This window comes from Boleophthalmus pectinirostris, unplaced genomic scaffold (genome assembly GCF_026225935.1).
Source record: "Boleophthalmus pectinirostris isolate CB_2022bp ecotype Guang Dong unplaced genomic scaffold, ASM2622593v1 HiC_scaffold_18, whole genome shotgun sequence".
NCBI classification, from domain to species: domain Eukaryota; kingdom Metazoa; phylum Chordata; class Actinopteri; order Gobiiformes; family Gobiidae; genus Boleophthalmus; species Boleophthalmus pectinirostris.
In genome coordinates, this window is record NW_026571133.1 from 5,316,296 (window position 1) to 5,333,132 (window position 16,837).

General features: G+C 40.4%; 1 protein-coding gene and 1 long non-coding RNA gene across 3 annotated transcripts in view; one reads left to right on the plus strand and one right to left on the minus strand.

Moving 5' to 3' along the window:
- LOC129408890 (uncharacterized) overlaps positions 1–5,907 on the minus strand; it is a 35,995-nt gene extending 30,088 nt beyond the window's left edge. For both annotated transcript variants that reach the window (XR_008632133.1, XR_008632132.1), the window contains exon 1: positions 5,842–5,907. This is a non-coding gene — a long non-coding RNA (uncharacterized LOC129408890). The remainder of the gene's footprint in view (positions 1–5,841) is intronic.
- Positions 1–16,837, plus strand: part of cacna1c (calcium channel, voltage-dependent, L type, alpha 1C subunit) — a 667,856-nt gene that overhangs the window by 189,981 nt on the left and 461,038 nt on the right. The gene's annotated exons all lie outside the window — the stretch shown is intronic.

Genomic DNA, 16,837 nt, shown 5'->3' on the forward strand with positions numbered 1-16,837 from the left:
TAACCTAACCTATCCACTATTCTATGTTGTTAAGAGTATTACAATGATTGTTCAAGGGACAAAAATGTGATTAATTTGCGATTAATCATGAGTTAACTATGACTTTCATGAGATTAATCATGATTCAATATTTTAATATCCAGCTGTTTTCATCTCCATAAACTCACAGAGGAGCAGGACTCATATCTGTCTCACGATTTAATAGATACTTCTGCCGCTGGACTTATTTTCTCCGCTAAAAGCTTTAGCTCTGCTGCGCCACATGAAAATAAAGACATCACCATAGACCGTATAGGAGTGGACATAGTTAATGTGTCCAAACATGAAGGTCGGCAGGAGGCTCTTTCGGTTCCTTTTGACTCTGGCTCTAAATGACTTTACTTTTAGGGTCTTGTGGTTCCTCTCTCTGTAGTTGCTGCAGTGGGCCTCGTCATTTTGGTCTTAAATGTTCGTATTAACCCGTGACACATCATCTTGACTTTTTTTACTATTGTCAACATCGCAAGCTTCATTTGAGCGGCGCTGAATGCTACTGACGTCGCCCTTGATTCGACAAACGCGATCACGAACACAGTTACATAAAAAACAAAAACACATTGGCACGAAGCTTATCCACTTTTCTATGTTGATAAGAGTATTAAAATGAGTGTTCAAGGCACAAAAATGCGATGAACTTGCGATTAATCACGAGTTAACTATGGCATTCATGAGATTAATCGCTATTAAATCAGACTAAACAAGCCTCAGATAGATTTTCACATTTACCCAAATCAAAACCCGGCGTTGTTTCTCCGGTAGTGTTTTTGAATACAGTTTAGTGTGGCTGTATTGTATCTGGCGCACCTCCCTGTATTATGATTCTGCATTGGCCCCGCGCGCTCACTCTAAATCATTGAGCGTGTGAGCATTAGCAGAATTATAAATCTTTAAAACCAGCACCAGGAGCAATGAGATGCTAAAAAGCACCGCCATCTTTTATTCAGTCTTAACACAAGCCCATTTCCACTGTCACGTCTCTTTCTTTTTTTTTTTTTTTTCACCGGCTGATGACAAGTAATTTTGTTTTATGTATGATTGTTTCGCCGGGCTATTTTTGAATACATTTTACGTTCATGTCCCCATTTTCGTGACTCTGATGCTTCAATAAAACGTCAAATCCGAGGCGGTAAAAATATCCTGACGCGTGACTTCAAATGAGCTATTTTCAGTCCTTCGCGTTTCACCTCGTCTTTTTGAAATGCCCCCTTTTGTCTGTTCGGTTAAGAAACATCTCCGAGTACATTGTTATCCGCTAAACAGGGACACAGATGCTCAAAGATGTGCATTTTGTGCTGAATTACGTGCAAATAGGTCTGTCTAAAGGGTTGAGTGGTCGTGATACGGCAAGCGGCAGAGGACGAAATTAAGGGAATTGCTTTTTATTCATGCCAGCTTTGCGTCTTCCACCTGGTCTCATCTGTGCGTAATGCAGTCGTACCAAACAAAAGCCACTTTGTAACGGGGCGATGGAAGGAAAAGAGCATTTTGACAATTTAATATTTCACAATCAGGTCCTATATTACGCAAAATTGATTCTTGTGAGCTTTACTGCGTATTATTATGTTGTTACCGCATCAAAAACAGACCTAGAGTTGAGTTTTGTTTCATTCATATGTTTGAGTAACATTATTAGCCTGTGTATCTGTTCTACTTTGTGACGTCATTAAGTGGTAGTTTTCAAGTTAACAGCAACATTTTAACTTTAGTTCAGTAGAGATTGGCAGTTCCAGGTTTGAAATAATCCAAATGATTCTTGTGAAGGTGTATGATGTGAGTTTCTAAACACAGTGGAGCACTTCCTGTATTACCACATGTTTGTAAAATCCCTCAGTCGTCCAGGTAGAATCCATGGCAAAAGGAGAAATTTTATTTATCAACTGGACAAAAGTTTATTCATCCAATCTGCTTCTTCAGTTCTTGTCAAACTTGATGGATACTTCCTTATATCTGCCTGAAGGGAGGAGCTAAATACACTGAAACTACTCTGAAACTAAGACACCTACGTGTTCATAGTTTCTGTGTGTTAGGCCTCTTCAACTGCACTGAGGCTACGTCCACACAACAACACTCCTGATTTATTTTTTATTTATTTTTTGAGGGTTGAAAAAGATTTGCATCCACACATGTGTCGGATCAATAAATATTCACGTCAACATGAAAACGGAGCACTGAGTGAAAACGATGTAATACACATGCCACACCTGTATGTGGCGCTGTAAACAGGATACAGCCAGAGCCACTGGACACACAAAAAATAAAGTCCTTTCTGCGCGGGGTTGTCTTCTGGTCACGTGACGATGACGGGGTTGTTCCAAAAGCTGCAGTGTGCTTGTCCACATGACAACATGACGCCGGCGTTCTAATATTTCTCCACCCTGGTACCCACCAAAAACGCCGGCTCCATGTGAACGAAAGACCAAAATGAATACAAACTTCACCCTTTCGACCAAAAAATGTTGTCATGTGGACACCACCCTTGGTCTACTGAACTGCTCAGAGTGTGGGGTCTTATTAGCAGAACCTGACCTGATGACACCTATTGTTCTCTTTGTTTGTTTTGATGTAGATTTGAGGATGGAGTTGTAAATAGGAGATATATTTTTGTTCAAAGATGGATTGTCTTTCTTAACAAAAATAGCTTCTTTAACTCCCCTCTCAAATCAGTTCTTTTCTCTGACTAAGATCTGTACCTCACTGTCCTCAAATGAGTGGCCTCTAGCTTTTAAATGGAGATGCACAGCAGACTGAGGTCCTGTGTTGCTCTCTCGTCTGTGTTGGTACATCCTCTTGTGAAGTGACTGTTTCGTTTGGCGTTCACTGCAGTCTTCACTACACTGAATGGAGTAGACCACATTTCTTTGTTTGTGGCTTGGTGTTTTGGACCAGATTCTGTCTTAAAATGTTTTTATAGGTTTGAAATAGACCGGGATGTGTATCACCACATGACATCACAAGGTGGAACAGAGTGTTTTCTGTCTGAGGCTTTGTGTGTGAATGAAACAAAACGCAACTCCAGGTCTGTTTTTAATGTGGAAACATTATAACATAGACAAGAAAATAGTGTAATACGGACCATTTAAGGTCATGATTAGATTTAGGAACTGTTTTATTTTTATTTATTTTTTTGTTAAAGGGGCTGTACTCTTTTTATACCTTTCTTAAGTAATAATGTAAAATTTGTCTTTATTCCAGTACAGAACATATTGTAAAAACAGTTTCTTAGTTTCTATTTATAATTTTCTTTTTCTTTTTTTTCTTTTAATCATATGCAAACCAGAAAGTAAGTGGTGTTCGCATGCTAGTTGTTGTTGCTCACATTACCACGACAGCTTCAAATCAAATGTTCTTTTTTTTCACACTTTTAAAACAAATAAAATTCAGGTATAGCACTTTTAAGGTTAGAGCATCAGGCAGGTTTTGTGAAGTAAAAATAACATTGCTTATCCAGTTTTGTCGTCAAGTTCAGCGAGTTCACTTCCTGGATACCGGGTCACATGGTCTCCCGCCGCGACGCGATTGGTTCAACATACTCCCATATTAATGAAGTCTTCCTATCTCTCTCTCTTTCTCTTTCTTTATCCTTCCAAAAATACCTTTAAAACCAATTAGTGGAATTAATTTCACTTATAGCAAGTTAATTATTTTGTGATGGATTGAAGGAACAGAGGAGGTGAAGAAGAAAGGGAGGATGATGAAGGGACCAGCGGAGGAGTCCCTGGGGGAGAGCTATACTTAGGCCTAATCTTTCCGTCTTTTGTTTCTCCGCAGCTCCGGCTTCCTTTGACAGACTTTCTACCTAATTCAATCTTTCTAACACGTATATTTGTGTAATTTAGTTGTTATTTTTCCACAGTAAAGCGTTGTAAAAAAGCAAAACGAATCACGGATTATATGAAACAACAATGAAAAAAAAAAGGAAATAGCATGACCAAAGCAAAGAGTGTGTAATTGAGTTTTAAAGATACACACACTCGTGGCAATTAGGATTTTAAAGGTTCCTGGATGGAAGTGTAAAATTGAACTACAAACTCTGCAATGGGTGAACGCGCAATACTTTTAAAGGTCCTATATGACGCAAAACAGACTCGTGTGAGGTTTTAGTCGAGTTATAATGATGTTATCTCCTCAAAAACAGACCTGGAGTTGTGTTTTGTTTCATTCACACATGTTTGAGTAACTCTTTATTATTAGTCTCTCTACATCTCCAAAGCTTGTGGAGTTGTAGTGGGTTTTTTTTTTTAAGTTGACAGCTACTTTCAACCTTTAGTTCAGCAGAGATCAGAGTCCTGCACGGGTCCATTTTTGGAGACCCGCACCCGCCCAGATCCGTTATAAATCACACACAAATTAAAAGCATTCTAACTGAAGCATCCATCAGAATACGAATTGAAAAGTTACGATTTTAAGGATTACAGTCACGAAATGAAATTAAACGGTTCTTCAGTACGAATACAAATTCACAGACGCGACTCGACTGTCAAAAATATGTCATCACTTCACAGGAATTATTTACTGAGCAGAAGAAACATTGATCGAGATGCCGGATTTTTGAGCCACACACGCCACGGACTGAACCAGGACAAAACCAGGATTAACCCAGGACTGATTCCAGGACTGAACCAGGAGGACAAAACCAGGACTGAACTAGGACTAAAACAGGACTACACCGGGATTAAACCAGAACTGAATCAGGACTTACTTGTCAGGGCGGGCTCGGAGGTGCGCCTGTGTAGACCGTCGGGTGACAGCAGGTGAAAGAACACCTGGGGTGCAGAGCTCGACGCCCCAAGGAGAAAAGCGCAGCTGTTGCCCGATTGCACTTTGCAGACACGTTGCTCCACGGGCTCGGGGTTCTCTCTCTCAAGTCCAAAATTAGTCCTGGTGTAGTACTGGTTTAGTCCTGGGTTAGTCCTAGTGTAATCCTGGGTTAGTCCTGGTGTAGTCCTGGTTCAGTCCTGGTTAGTCCTGGTTCAGTCCTGGGTTAGTCCTGGTTCAGTCCTGGGTTAGTCCTGGTTCAGTCCTGGGTTAGTCCTGGTTTCATCCTGGCTTAGTCCTGGTTTTGTCCTGGTAGTCCTGGTTTCGTCCTGGGTTAGTCCTGGTGTAGTCCTGGTGTAATCCTGGTGTAGTCCTGGGTTAGTCCTGGTTAGTCCTGGTTAGTCCTGGTTAGTCCTGGGTTAGTCCTGGTTAGTCCTGGGTTAGTCCTGGTTTCGTCCTGGGTTAGTCCTGGTTAGTCCTGGTAGTCCTGGTTTAGTCCTGGTTAGTCCTGGTTAGTCCTGGGTTTAGTCCTGGTTTTTGGTCCTGGGTAGTCCTGGTTTAGTCCTGGGTTAGTCCTGGTTTAGTCCTGGGTTAGTCCTGGTTAGTCCTGGGTTAGTCCTGGTTTAGTCCTGGTTTAGTCCTGGGTTTAGTCCTGGTGTTCCTGGTTTAGTCCTGGTGTAGTCCTGGTTTATCCTGGTTTATTCCTGGTTGTAGTCCTGGTGTAGTCCTGGTGTAGTCCTGGTTAGTCCTGGTTTAGTCCTGGGTTAGTCCTGGTTTAGTCCTGGTGTAGTCCTGGTTCATCCTGGGTTAGTCCTGGTGTAGTCCTGGTGTAGTCCTGGTTTCATAATGGGTTAGTCCTGGGTTAGTCCTGGTGTAGTCCTGGTTTAGTCCTGGTTTAGTCCTGGTTTAGTCCTGGTTTAGTCCTGGGTTAGTCCTGATCCGCCTGTGTGTAATTACTGCCCGCATACCCACCCGTTCCAGGGCTGAAATGATCCAAATGATTCTAGTGAAGGTGTGTGGAGTAATAATTTTAAAAGTTAAACCAACCTTGTATTTGAAGGATTTATGTCTGAGCAGCAGCAGCGAGTTGTTCTTCCTGATAGAAAGTTCGGCAGCGGCGGACTGATATATGAGAAAATAGTTCCTCAACATGTGACAATTCATGTGATACAAATACAAAGACTGGATGGAATATTTTAAAAAGTGTCTCCACACGTCTCCAACACTCTGGATCACAAGGAAATGAGGCCCTATGTCCAAAACTCCGCACTGTCCCTTTAATAGTTCGTAGAAATGATCATGTTTTTGTACATTTCTGCCGCGTGCCGTATGTTTTTTCAGTGTTTCATTCTGTTTACAAGTATCTCTAAAGGTGTTACTGTCTGCAAATCAAAAACCTGCCCACTGACGGTTCCACTGCCAAATCTTTGTTCGAAATCACAGCTTTTTTTGGATCAAAATGAATCAAAGCTTGACAAGTGGTTGTTGTTTTCTTTAGTTTTTTTTTTTACTTTGAAAACAATTCACTCGGAAAGGCAACACATGGTCTAGAAATCTAACCCACAACCCTCTTTACTGGGCCAGCACGCAGCTTTTAAGGCTCTGAACATGATTTTTGCGATTGTATCTGAGCAAAAATCCTCTTCAATCTTCCGTCATAATCAGGAAGTGCGTCTTGGCATGCTAGTTGTTGTTCTCTTTAAATGTGCAACGTGAAATTCTTTTCTTCATGGAGATGTTATTGCATTGTCTGGAATGTTTCACAGTGCGGCATTAAACCTTTATATCTTCATGGAGACCAAACCAGGTCTAAATCAGGTCTAAACCAGGACCAAACCAGGTCTAAACCAGGTTCAAAACAGGTCTCAACCAGGTCTCAACCAGGTCTAAACCAGGTCTAAACCAGGTCTAGACTAGGTCTATATCAGATCCAAACCAGGTCTAAACCAGGTCTAAATCAGGTCCAAAACAAGTCTAAATCAGGTCTAAACCAGGACCAAACCAGGTCTAAACCAGGTTCAAAACAAGTCTCAACCATGTCTAAACCAAGTCTATATCAGGTCTAAATCTGGTACAAACCAGGTCTAAACCCGATCCAAACAAGGCCTAAACCAGGCCTAAACCAGGTCTAAACCAGGTCTAAACCCGGCCTAAACCAGGTCTAAACCAGGTCTAAACCCGGCCTAAACCAGGTCTAAACCAGGTCTAAACCAGGCCTAAACCAGGTCTAAACCCGGCCTAAACCAGGTCTAAAACAGGTCTAAAACAGATCCTAAAAATCCGACTTTTGATAACACCAGTCACCATTCTAAACAATACTGAATTAGGACCAAACCAAACCCAAACCAAGTCTAAACCAGGTCTAAACCAGGTCTAAACCAGGTCTAAACATCAAATCCCCAGGTTTAGTTTCAGTCTTTGTATTATCTATGGTTGGTGTGATCGTAAAACTCAACATTATGAATTATTCGTAGTGCTCTTTTCTGTCTTTTCCGATATTGTTTTATCATTTTTACAGCAGATCTCAGCACAGTACGTCAAATATGGTTCAAGTAAAGAATAATAAAGTGTATGTCGAGGTTTCATGTCCAGAAAATATTTGGTCTTACCTAATACTTCTATTCTTTTTGAAGTTTTCATATGTATATATTGTATTTTTATTGTGTGTATGTGTTCCCCAGATTCCTCCAAAAACTCCTGCACTAAACCAGACAGACACAAACGAACAGGGTCAAAGCAGAGCGGGAATAGTAGCTCCGAAAAGCCCGAGCACCATTCCATAAAAAATACTTAAACAGTGACTCATCCTTTGCTTGTGGAAATCGAGCTCAGTCCTTTAGCGCTTTTGTCTCTCACTGAACCAAATCCCCCGGTTTAGTTTCAGTCTTTGTATTATTATCTTCTCCCCGGTGACCACAGTGGACACAAAGTCAAACGCTTTTATTTTATTTATTTTATTTATTTAGTCTTGGATAAACCAGGTCTAAACCAGGTCTATATCAGGTCTAAATCTGGTACAAACCTGGTCTAAACCTGGTCTAAACCCGATCCAAACCAGGTCTAAACCAGGTCTAAACTAGGCCTAAACCAGGTCTAAACCAGGTCCAAAACAAGTCTAAATCAGGTCTAAACCAGGACCAAACCAGGTCTAAACCAGGTTCAAAACAGGTCTCAACCAGGTCTCAACCAGGTCTAAACCAGGTCTAAACCAGGTCTAGACTAGGTATAAACAAGGTCTAAACCAGGTCTAAACTAGGTCTAAACCAGGTCCAAACTAGGTCTATATCAGATCCAAACCAGGTCTAAACCAGGTCTAAATCAGGTCCAAAACAAGTCTAAATCAGGTCTAAACCAGGACCAAACCAGGTCTAAACCAGGTTCAAAACAGGTCTCAACCAGGTCTAAACCAGGTCTAAACCAGGTCTAGACTAGGTATAAACGAGGTCTAAACCAGGTCTAAACTAGGTCTAAACCAGGACCAAACCAGGTCTAAACCAGGTTCAAAACAAGTCTCAACCATGTCTAAATCAGGTCTATATCAGGTCTAAATCTGGTACAAACCTGGTCTAAACCTGGTCTAAACCCGATCCAAACCAGGTCTAAACCAGGCCTAAACCAGGTCTAAACCAGGTCTAAACCAGGCCTAAACCAGGTCTAAAACAGGTCTAAAACAGATCCTAAAAATCCGAGTTTTGATAACACCAGTCACCATTCTAAACAATACTGAATTAGGACCAAACCAAACCAGGTCTAAACCAGGTCTAAACCAGGTCTAAACCAGGTCTAAACCAAGTCTAAACATCAAATCCCCAGGTTTAGTTTCAGTCTTTGTATTATCTTTTCTGCGGTGACCACAGTGGACACAGCGCTCACAAAGTCAATCTCTTTTATTTTATTTATTTTAGTTTGTTTCGTTCTCTTCTCGGAGCAGAGTCTGGGAACGTTTCCAGGTTGAAATGCCACATGGCCCTCGGCGCTGGTGGAATGTACCGATGTAAAAGTAGAAAAGTACCGTGTTTCACTATAAATTTTAGATATCTGCAAATATAAATTATAGTTTCACACAAATCAAGAAGCAATTTGTGGAGAAAAGTTGAGAAATATGTTAAAAATCACAGGAAATAGAGAGTTCTATTTTAGACAGTCCCATATTGATGACATCTGTCCGAAAGTTTGGCACAATTTACACTGACGAAACACATTTTTTCTGATACTTTGGACATGATTTCAACAAAACAAAGGCGTTTTCTTATATTTTTAGAAGTCAAATATTCATTTCTGTGTACAAAAGAGTGGTTTTGGCCCAGTGTTGCTAAGAAACAGTTATGAAAATTATTTGTACTTTCTACTCCACTACATTTTTCAACAGGACTGAAAAGTAAAAGTATTTATTTATTTATTTTTATGATAGTTTGAGACTTGCTGAAATGGCTCAAGGTTTTTTTTTTTACACGTTTATAATTTGAGCAAAGACAAATATACTAAAAAACTAAAATATTCAACTCTTTCTGCACCAATATGTGTCAAAATCACTACATTTGAAGCGAGAAATACTTTCTCGTTTTACTCTTTAAGTACATTTTTAATTGGGTACTTTAATATTTTCACATGTAATACTTTTCATTTTATTTTTTTGCTCCAGTATCTGTACTTTTACTGAAGTAACAGAACTGAGTACTTCCTCCATGACTGTATAAGGGTCTGTTTACACGAGAACACGAAACTACAAAATATTTTATCTGAAGTGCCTTTCGTTTAGACGGTGTAAACCAGGTCTAAACCAGGTCTAAACCAGGTCTAAACCAGGTCTAAATTAGGTCTAAACCAGGTCTAAATTAGGCCTAAACCAGGTCCAAACCAGGTCTAAACCAGGTCAAAACCAGGTCCAAACCAGGTCCAAACCAGGTCTAAACCAGGTCTAAATTAGGTCTAAACCAGGTCTAAACTAGGTCTAAATCAGGTCCGAAAGAGGTCTAAATCTGGTCTAAAACAGGTCTAAATCAGATCCAAATCAGGTCCAAACCAGGTCTAAACCGGGTCCAAAACAGGTGTAAATCTGGTCCAAAACAGGTCTAAATCTGGTCTAAATCAGGTCCGAAAAATTTCTAAATCAGGTCCAAAACAGGTCTATATTAGGTCCAAACCAGGTCTAAATCAGGTCCAAACCATGTCCAAAATCAGGTCTAAATTAGGTCAAAACCAGGTCTAAACCAAGTATAAATCAATCAATAAATAAAAACGACAAAATATTTGATCTGAAGTGCCTTTCATTTAGGTGGTGTAAACCAGGTCCAAACCACGTCTAAATCAGGTCTAAACCACATCCAAACCAGGTCTAAACCACATCCAAACCAGGTCCAAACCAGGTCTAAATCAGGTCCAAACAAAGTCTAAACCAGGTTACATAAACATAGCCCAAGTTAGAGTTAGTAGATCTGTTTAATGTCACACTGTGGAACATTCCAGACAGAGCGATGACATCTCCATAGAAACAAACGGACCCCTAACCAAAAAGTTACACAGTGCACCTTTTACTTTTACTTTTATTTGAGTATTTTTTTGCTCCAGTATTTGTACTTTTACTCGAGTAACAAATTGAAGTACTTGTTCCTCCACTGGCCCTGGGTTTTGTGTTTTTTGTTGTAAGTGTTGTGTTCCTGCTCGAGTGGCTCTTTCTCACGGTGCGGACTGAGCATGTGCAGAAAAATGCCTCTGGCTCAGACTAAACCTGAGTCTGTTTTATCAATTTACTTTTGCAGAGTGGAAATGGAACACGGACGAGATCAGAGGTTCAAAGATTTAACGTTGTGTAACACTTTTTCTATTGCTGTTTCTATTCCAGTTTTATTATTCCAAACCAGGACTAAACCAGGTCTAAACCAGGTCTAAACCAGGTCTAAACCAGGTCTAAATCAGGTCCAGGTCTAAATCTAAATAAGGTCCAAACCAGGTCTAAATCAGGTCAAATCTCTAAATCAGGTCTAAACAGGTCTAAACAGGTCTAAATCAAACCAGGTCTAAATTAGGTCTAAATCCAGGTCTAAATCAGGTCCAAACCAGGTCCAAAATCAGGTCTAAATCTAAACAGGTCTAAACCAGGTCTAAACCAGGTCTAAATCAGGTCTAAACCAGGTCTAAACCAGGTCTAAACCAGGTCTAAACCAGGTCCAAACCAGGTCTAAACAAACCAGGTCTAAACCAGGTCTAAACCAGGTCTAAATCAAAACCAGGTCTAAATCAGGTCCAAACCAGGTCTAAATCAGGTCTAAACCAGGTCTAAACCAGGTCTAAATCAAAACCAGGTCTAAACCAGGTCTAAATCAGGTCTAAACAGGTCTAAACCCGGGTCTAAACCAGGTCTAAATCAGGTTTAACCCTCTCAGGCTCAAATTAAGTTGTAGTAACAGGAAAAATCTGATATTTGGGGAAAATGATCATATGGGGTAATGTACAATCCTGACTTTTTTTTTTGAGAGACCTTCACATGCAGTGTGTTCTGGGATGTTGCAGATTTGCAGCATTGGTCCAGTCTGGTAAATTAACACTGAAGACTGAAAATGATATGAACACTAACTTTATGTGTATATCACTTTTCAGAACAATAAAAACAAAAAGTACAGTGTAACAGCTTTACAATGACAGAACAGAATCAAAACAACTTGGTACAGATCACCTTTTCATGTGGTGCTCCAAGAAACAATTTTTATCCTTTGTAAATGAGGAGAAAATTCAGTTTGTCGACAGGACAAAAGTTAATTGGTCAAAGACGTTTCGCAGCTCATCCAAGCTGCTTCTTCAGTTCAGATGCTGGTGGACACTTCCGTATATCTGCAGGGAGGAGCTAACTTACTGAAACTAACTGACCTGTTGTTATGACCCAGCTCGTTTGGGGTGAGGGAAGTAACAAAAATAAAACCAAGATGTAAAATGGAATAAATTACGTAATGTTTAATTAACAGGAATGTAAAGGTAAATTAACACAAGACTAAAAATATACAGAAAACAACCTAAACTAAGAAACAGAACAACAGAATTAACAGAGTTTTGTGCCAGAAAAGAGGTCACGCAGGCTTATAAAAAAACGAGTGGTAAAACTTAGGGACACACATTAAACCAAAACACAAGTTCCCCAAATTAAACCACATAAACCCACAAACAGAATCAAGTGACCAAATAAAAAAAAGGCACAAAACAGAACTAAACTAAACTACACACACAAACACAAAATGGCAGACTGGTCACCAAGGCCAGCAGCCCCGAACAGGTGCTGGTAATCTCCTTAAATAGGGGGAGGTGGCTGCAGGTGAGGTGGGCGTCGACCTGCTCCACCAATCACGGACCAGGGCTCCTGCAGCAGGACTCCAGGTGTGTCAGACTTATTTAGAACACAGAACAAATTGGAACTAAGGCCTGGGGCTGTAACACCTGTACAGGGTGTGGGGTCTAATTATCATAACAAGACCCCACCCCTGTACAGGACAACAGGCCGAACTAACTCACAGAAACTGTAAACAAGTAGGTGTGTTAGTTTCAGTTAGTTCGCTCCCTGCAGATTTAAGGAAGTGTCCACCAGCGTCTGACCAGAACTGAAGAAGCAGCTTGGATGAGCTGAGAAACGTCTTCAACCAAACTAACTTTTGTCCAGTCGACAAACTGAATTTTCTCCTCATGGATTCTACCCGGACGACTGAGGGATTCTTCACATATCCTTTGTAAAGCACAAAAGTACTTTGCACTTCTGTCAGGCCGTTTGCGTGTAGCCATTTCTTACACCGTCTGCATCGTCCACGTTTATCAGCATGGATGTGAAAAAAGGCTCCTGAGTAAAAAAAATATGGATGTGGAGTAAGTAGGTAATTGGCATTTTGCTGTTGCAAATCTGCAACGCCTGCCTGGAGAAAGACTTTAGTGTCACAACCATAATTTTTTATTGAACCATGTTGAATCAGTTTGAAATATATGATATCGAGTCAAATCGAAAGCTCACTGTGTCAAGATATGTATTATATCATGGCCTATGTATCGTATCGGTAACTTCTTAACAATACCCAGCTCTAATTAGGAAGTGCACGTTATTTGAGATTGACGTTTTTTTTCATGGCCAATGCTGATACTGTTCATTTAGAATCCAGAGAAATGGACGGTCACTTTTGGGTCGATGTGTAAGACCGATTTTGATCATTTTCCGCATACTAAAGGCCGTCACACACTACAGGAAAATTTGCCCGATTTTTGCTCTGATTTTTTTCTCCCCGAATTCCGGGAGGCGTGACCCGACTTTATGTCTTCATGTGTGATTTTGAAGCCACCGCTCCTAATGTGTGTGCGTGGTGTCAGTGTCAGATCGTAAAACACCAAACATCAGCAACGCTACGGTAACAGCCAAAAAAAACAGAGCGTCGGGGGCAGACGGAGTGACGGACACAGAGACGCGAGATACAAACTCATATAGCGATATAGTGAAAATAATAAGACTTTACTCCTCACCTCTCGTAAAGTAATGACATCCAGTCCTCAAAACAGCTCTATTACTCCAGTTTAAGGTGTTGTTTAAAAGTAAAAAGGCAAGAGTAGTTCCCCACGTGTGTCTGTTTACATCCACACAACGTACGGATCGAGGTGAAGCTCTGTCAAAACGGAAGAAGCTACGCGGATGAGTAACAAAACTAAACTCTAAAAAAATTAAAATTAAAATTGCAATGGACATACAGTGATGTTTGAAATGTTTTGTTTTTTTTGTTTTGTTTTTCTTGAATGATTTGAGGCGTCACACGTCTCATCCAAGCATTTAAGTGAACAATTTCAATGCAAAAGAAAACATTTTCTGAATATTCCTGGTATAAAAATGTAATCAAATGTATATCTGATGACAGTGACTAATTACTTGTTTTCTTTCTTTTTTTTTTTTGTCTCCTCTCTTGCTGTGGCCTGACTGATAACAATTCTTCACCACTTCCTCCTAAAAGGTAAGAAACTGTTATTTTAATGCCGTTTTTGTTGTGCCTTGACTAAAAATAATGACTTGGCCTGATATTTTCCTGGAATTTTCAACCACAAACTCTCAAAATAGAAATACTTTTTAAAATTTTTATTTTACACTCACTCGTAATTGTGAATACTTGTCCCTGCATCATTTTGGCGTTTCTCTCTATTTGATATCGTGTTTTTACCTTGTGGTACTTTGCAGAGGTGGTAGTACTTGTGTAATATGTGGGTAGTAACTTTAAAATAAACTTTTCAGACACCATACTTTTACTTCGGGTTCCCACGGTCATGGAAATCCTGGAAATATCATGGATGAATGTCATTTTTTGTCATTAACCCTCTTAGGCTCAAATTAAAATTTTAGTAACAGGAAAAAATCTGATATTTGGGGAAAGTGATGATATGGGGTAATATACAATCCTGACTTTTTTTTGAGAGAAACCTTCACATGCAGTGTGTTCTGGGATGTTGCAGATTTGCAACATTGGTCCGGTGTGGGAAATTAACACTGAAGACTGAAAATGATATGAACACTAACTTTATGTGTAAACCACTTTTCATAACAATGAAAACATAAAGCAGAGTGTAACAGCTTTACAGTGACAGAACAACATCACTTTTTCATGTGGTGCTCCAAGAAACAATTTTTATCCTTTGTAAACAACAAAAGTACTTTGCACTTCTGGCTGTTTGTGTGTAGCCACATGCACAGTCTGCATCGTCCACGTTTATCAACATGGATGAGAAAAAAGGCTCCTGAGTAAAAAAAGGCTCATAAAATATGAATGTGGAGTAAGTAGGTAATTGGCATTTAGCTGTTGCAAATCTGCAACATCTGCCTGGACACGGTTAAACCAGGTCCAAACCAGGTCTAAACCAGGTCTAAACCAGGTCTAAACCAGGTCTAAACCAAGTCTAAATCAGGTCTAAACCAGGTCTAAACCAAGTCTAAATCAGGTCTAAACCAGGTCTAAACTAGGTCTAAATCAGGTCCAAACCAGGTCTAAACCAGGTCTAAACCAGATCTAAATCAGATCTAAATCAGGTTTAAACCAGGTCTTAACTAGGTCTAAATCAGGTCCAAACCAGGTCTAAACCAGGTCTAAACCAGGTCTAAACCAGATCTAAATCAGATCTAAATCAGGTCTAAACCAGGTCTAAACCAGGTCTAAATCAGGTCCAAACCAGGTCTAAACCAGGTCTAAACCAGATCCAAATCAGATCTAAATCAGGTCTAAACCAGGTCTAAACCAGGTCTAAACCAGGTCTAAACCAGGTCTAAACCAGCTCTAAATCACATCCAAACCAGGTCTAAATCTAGTCTAAACCAGGTCTAAACCAGGTCTAAACCAGGTGTAAATCAGGTCTAAACCAGGTCTAAACCAGATCTAAATCAGGTCTAAACCAGGTCTAAACCAGGTCTAAACCAGGTGTAAATCAGGTCTAAACCAGGTCTAAACCAGATCTAAATCAGATCCAAATCAGGTCTAAACCAGGTCTAAACCAGCTAAATCAGGTCTAAACCAGCTCTAAATCACATCCAAACCAGGTCTAAACCAGGTCTAAACCAGATCTAAATCAGGTCTAAACCAGCTCTAAATCACATCCAAACCAGGTCTAAATCAGGTCTAAACCAGGTCCAAACCAAATCTAAACCAGGTCCAAACCAGGTCCAAACAAGGCCTATCCGAACCAGGTCTAAACTGGGTCTAAACATGGTCCAGACTAAACTTGAACTCCCAGTGCAATCCGAGCCCCCTGAAGTGAAGTTCCTGCGTGTAAATGTTTACGGTTGAGGACGTTTTTTTGGTTATGACCGAGGAATGCGGGCGAGGGCCAGACACAGCAGCAGTCGCCCGCTCCTCTGTGGACCAGGCGCTGACCGTAAATCGACTCATTTGTTTATTAAAACCTGTGAAGCGCGCACATTCACTCAGTATAACTCATAATGTGGTTTTTCACGAGGGAAGCTATAAACCAGAGCTGGAAATGTACGGCCGCCGGCGGGGGGGCTCCAATACTCACATTAGACATTGTTTTACTTTATTTTACGGTCTTAAAAACGAGAAAAACACAACTAGTTTTACTTTTTAACAGTTTGCAGACGTCCAAAGTTGTTCCTCTCTTACGTCATGCGTTCAGAACATCCTAATGATGAGTTTATAAACGCTTTTCATAACTTCCAGAGATCAGATTTTGATGTTTTGGTGATGACAACTAGAATGCTAACACACACTTCCTGAGTATTGGACAGTGAAACTCTCAAAATCTTAAGAGCTGCGTATACAACATATCTGTTCTTTGCTCAAATACAAGGGGAAAAAGAGGGATTTTTTATTTATTTGTTTTTTATTTTCTCTGCATAGATGTCTATGGCGGAATGTTGAGCAGTTGCCATGGAGACGCACTGCAAACAGAGAGGTTTAGACCTGGTTTAGTCCTGGTTTAGACCTGGTTTTAGACCTGTTTTAGTCCTGTTTTAGTCCTGGTTTTAGTCCTGTTTTAGTCCTTTTAGTCCTGTTTTAGTCCTGTTTTAGTCCTGGTTTTAGTTCTGGTTTAGACCTGGTTTAGTCCTGCTTTTAAACCTGGTTTAGTTCTGGTTTAGACCTGATTTAGACCTGGTTTAGTCCTGGTTTAGTCCTGGTTTTAGTCCTGGTTTAGTCCTGGTTTTAGTCCTGGTTTAGTCCTGGTTTAGTCCTGGTTTAGTCCTGGTTTAGTCCTGGTTTAGACCTGGTTTAGTCCTGGTTTTAGTCCCTGGTTTAGTCCTGGTTTAGTCCTGGTTTTAGTCCTGGTTTAGTCCTGGTTTAGTCCTGGTTTTAGTCCTGGTTTAGTCCTGGTTTAGTCCTGGTTTAGTCCTGGTTTAGTCCTGGTTTAGTCCTGGTTTAGTCCTGGTTTAGTCCTGGTTTACTCCTGGTTTAGTCCTGGTTTAGTCCTGGTTTAGTCCTAGTTTTAGTCCTGGTTTAGTCTTGGTTTAGTCCTGGTTCAGTCCTGGTTTTAGTTTCCATGGCGACGGAGACTGTAAATGTCTGCGTATTGAACTCGGCCGTATTCTCCTCGA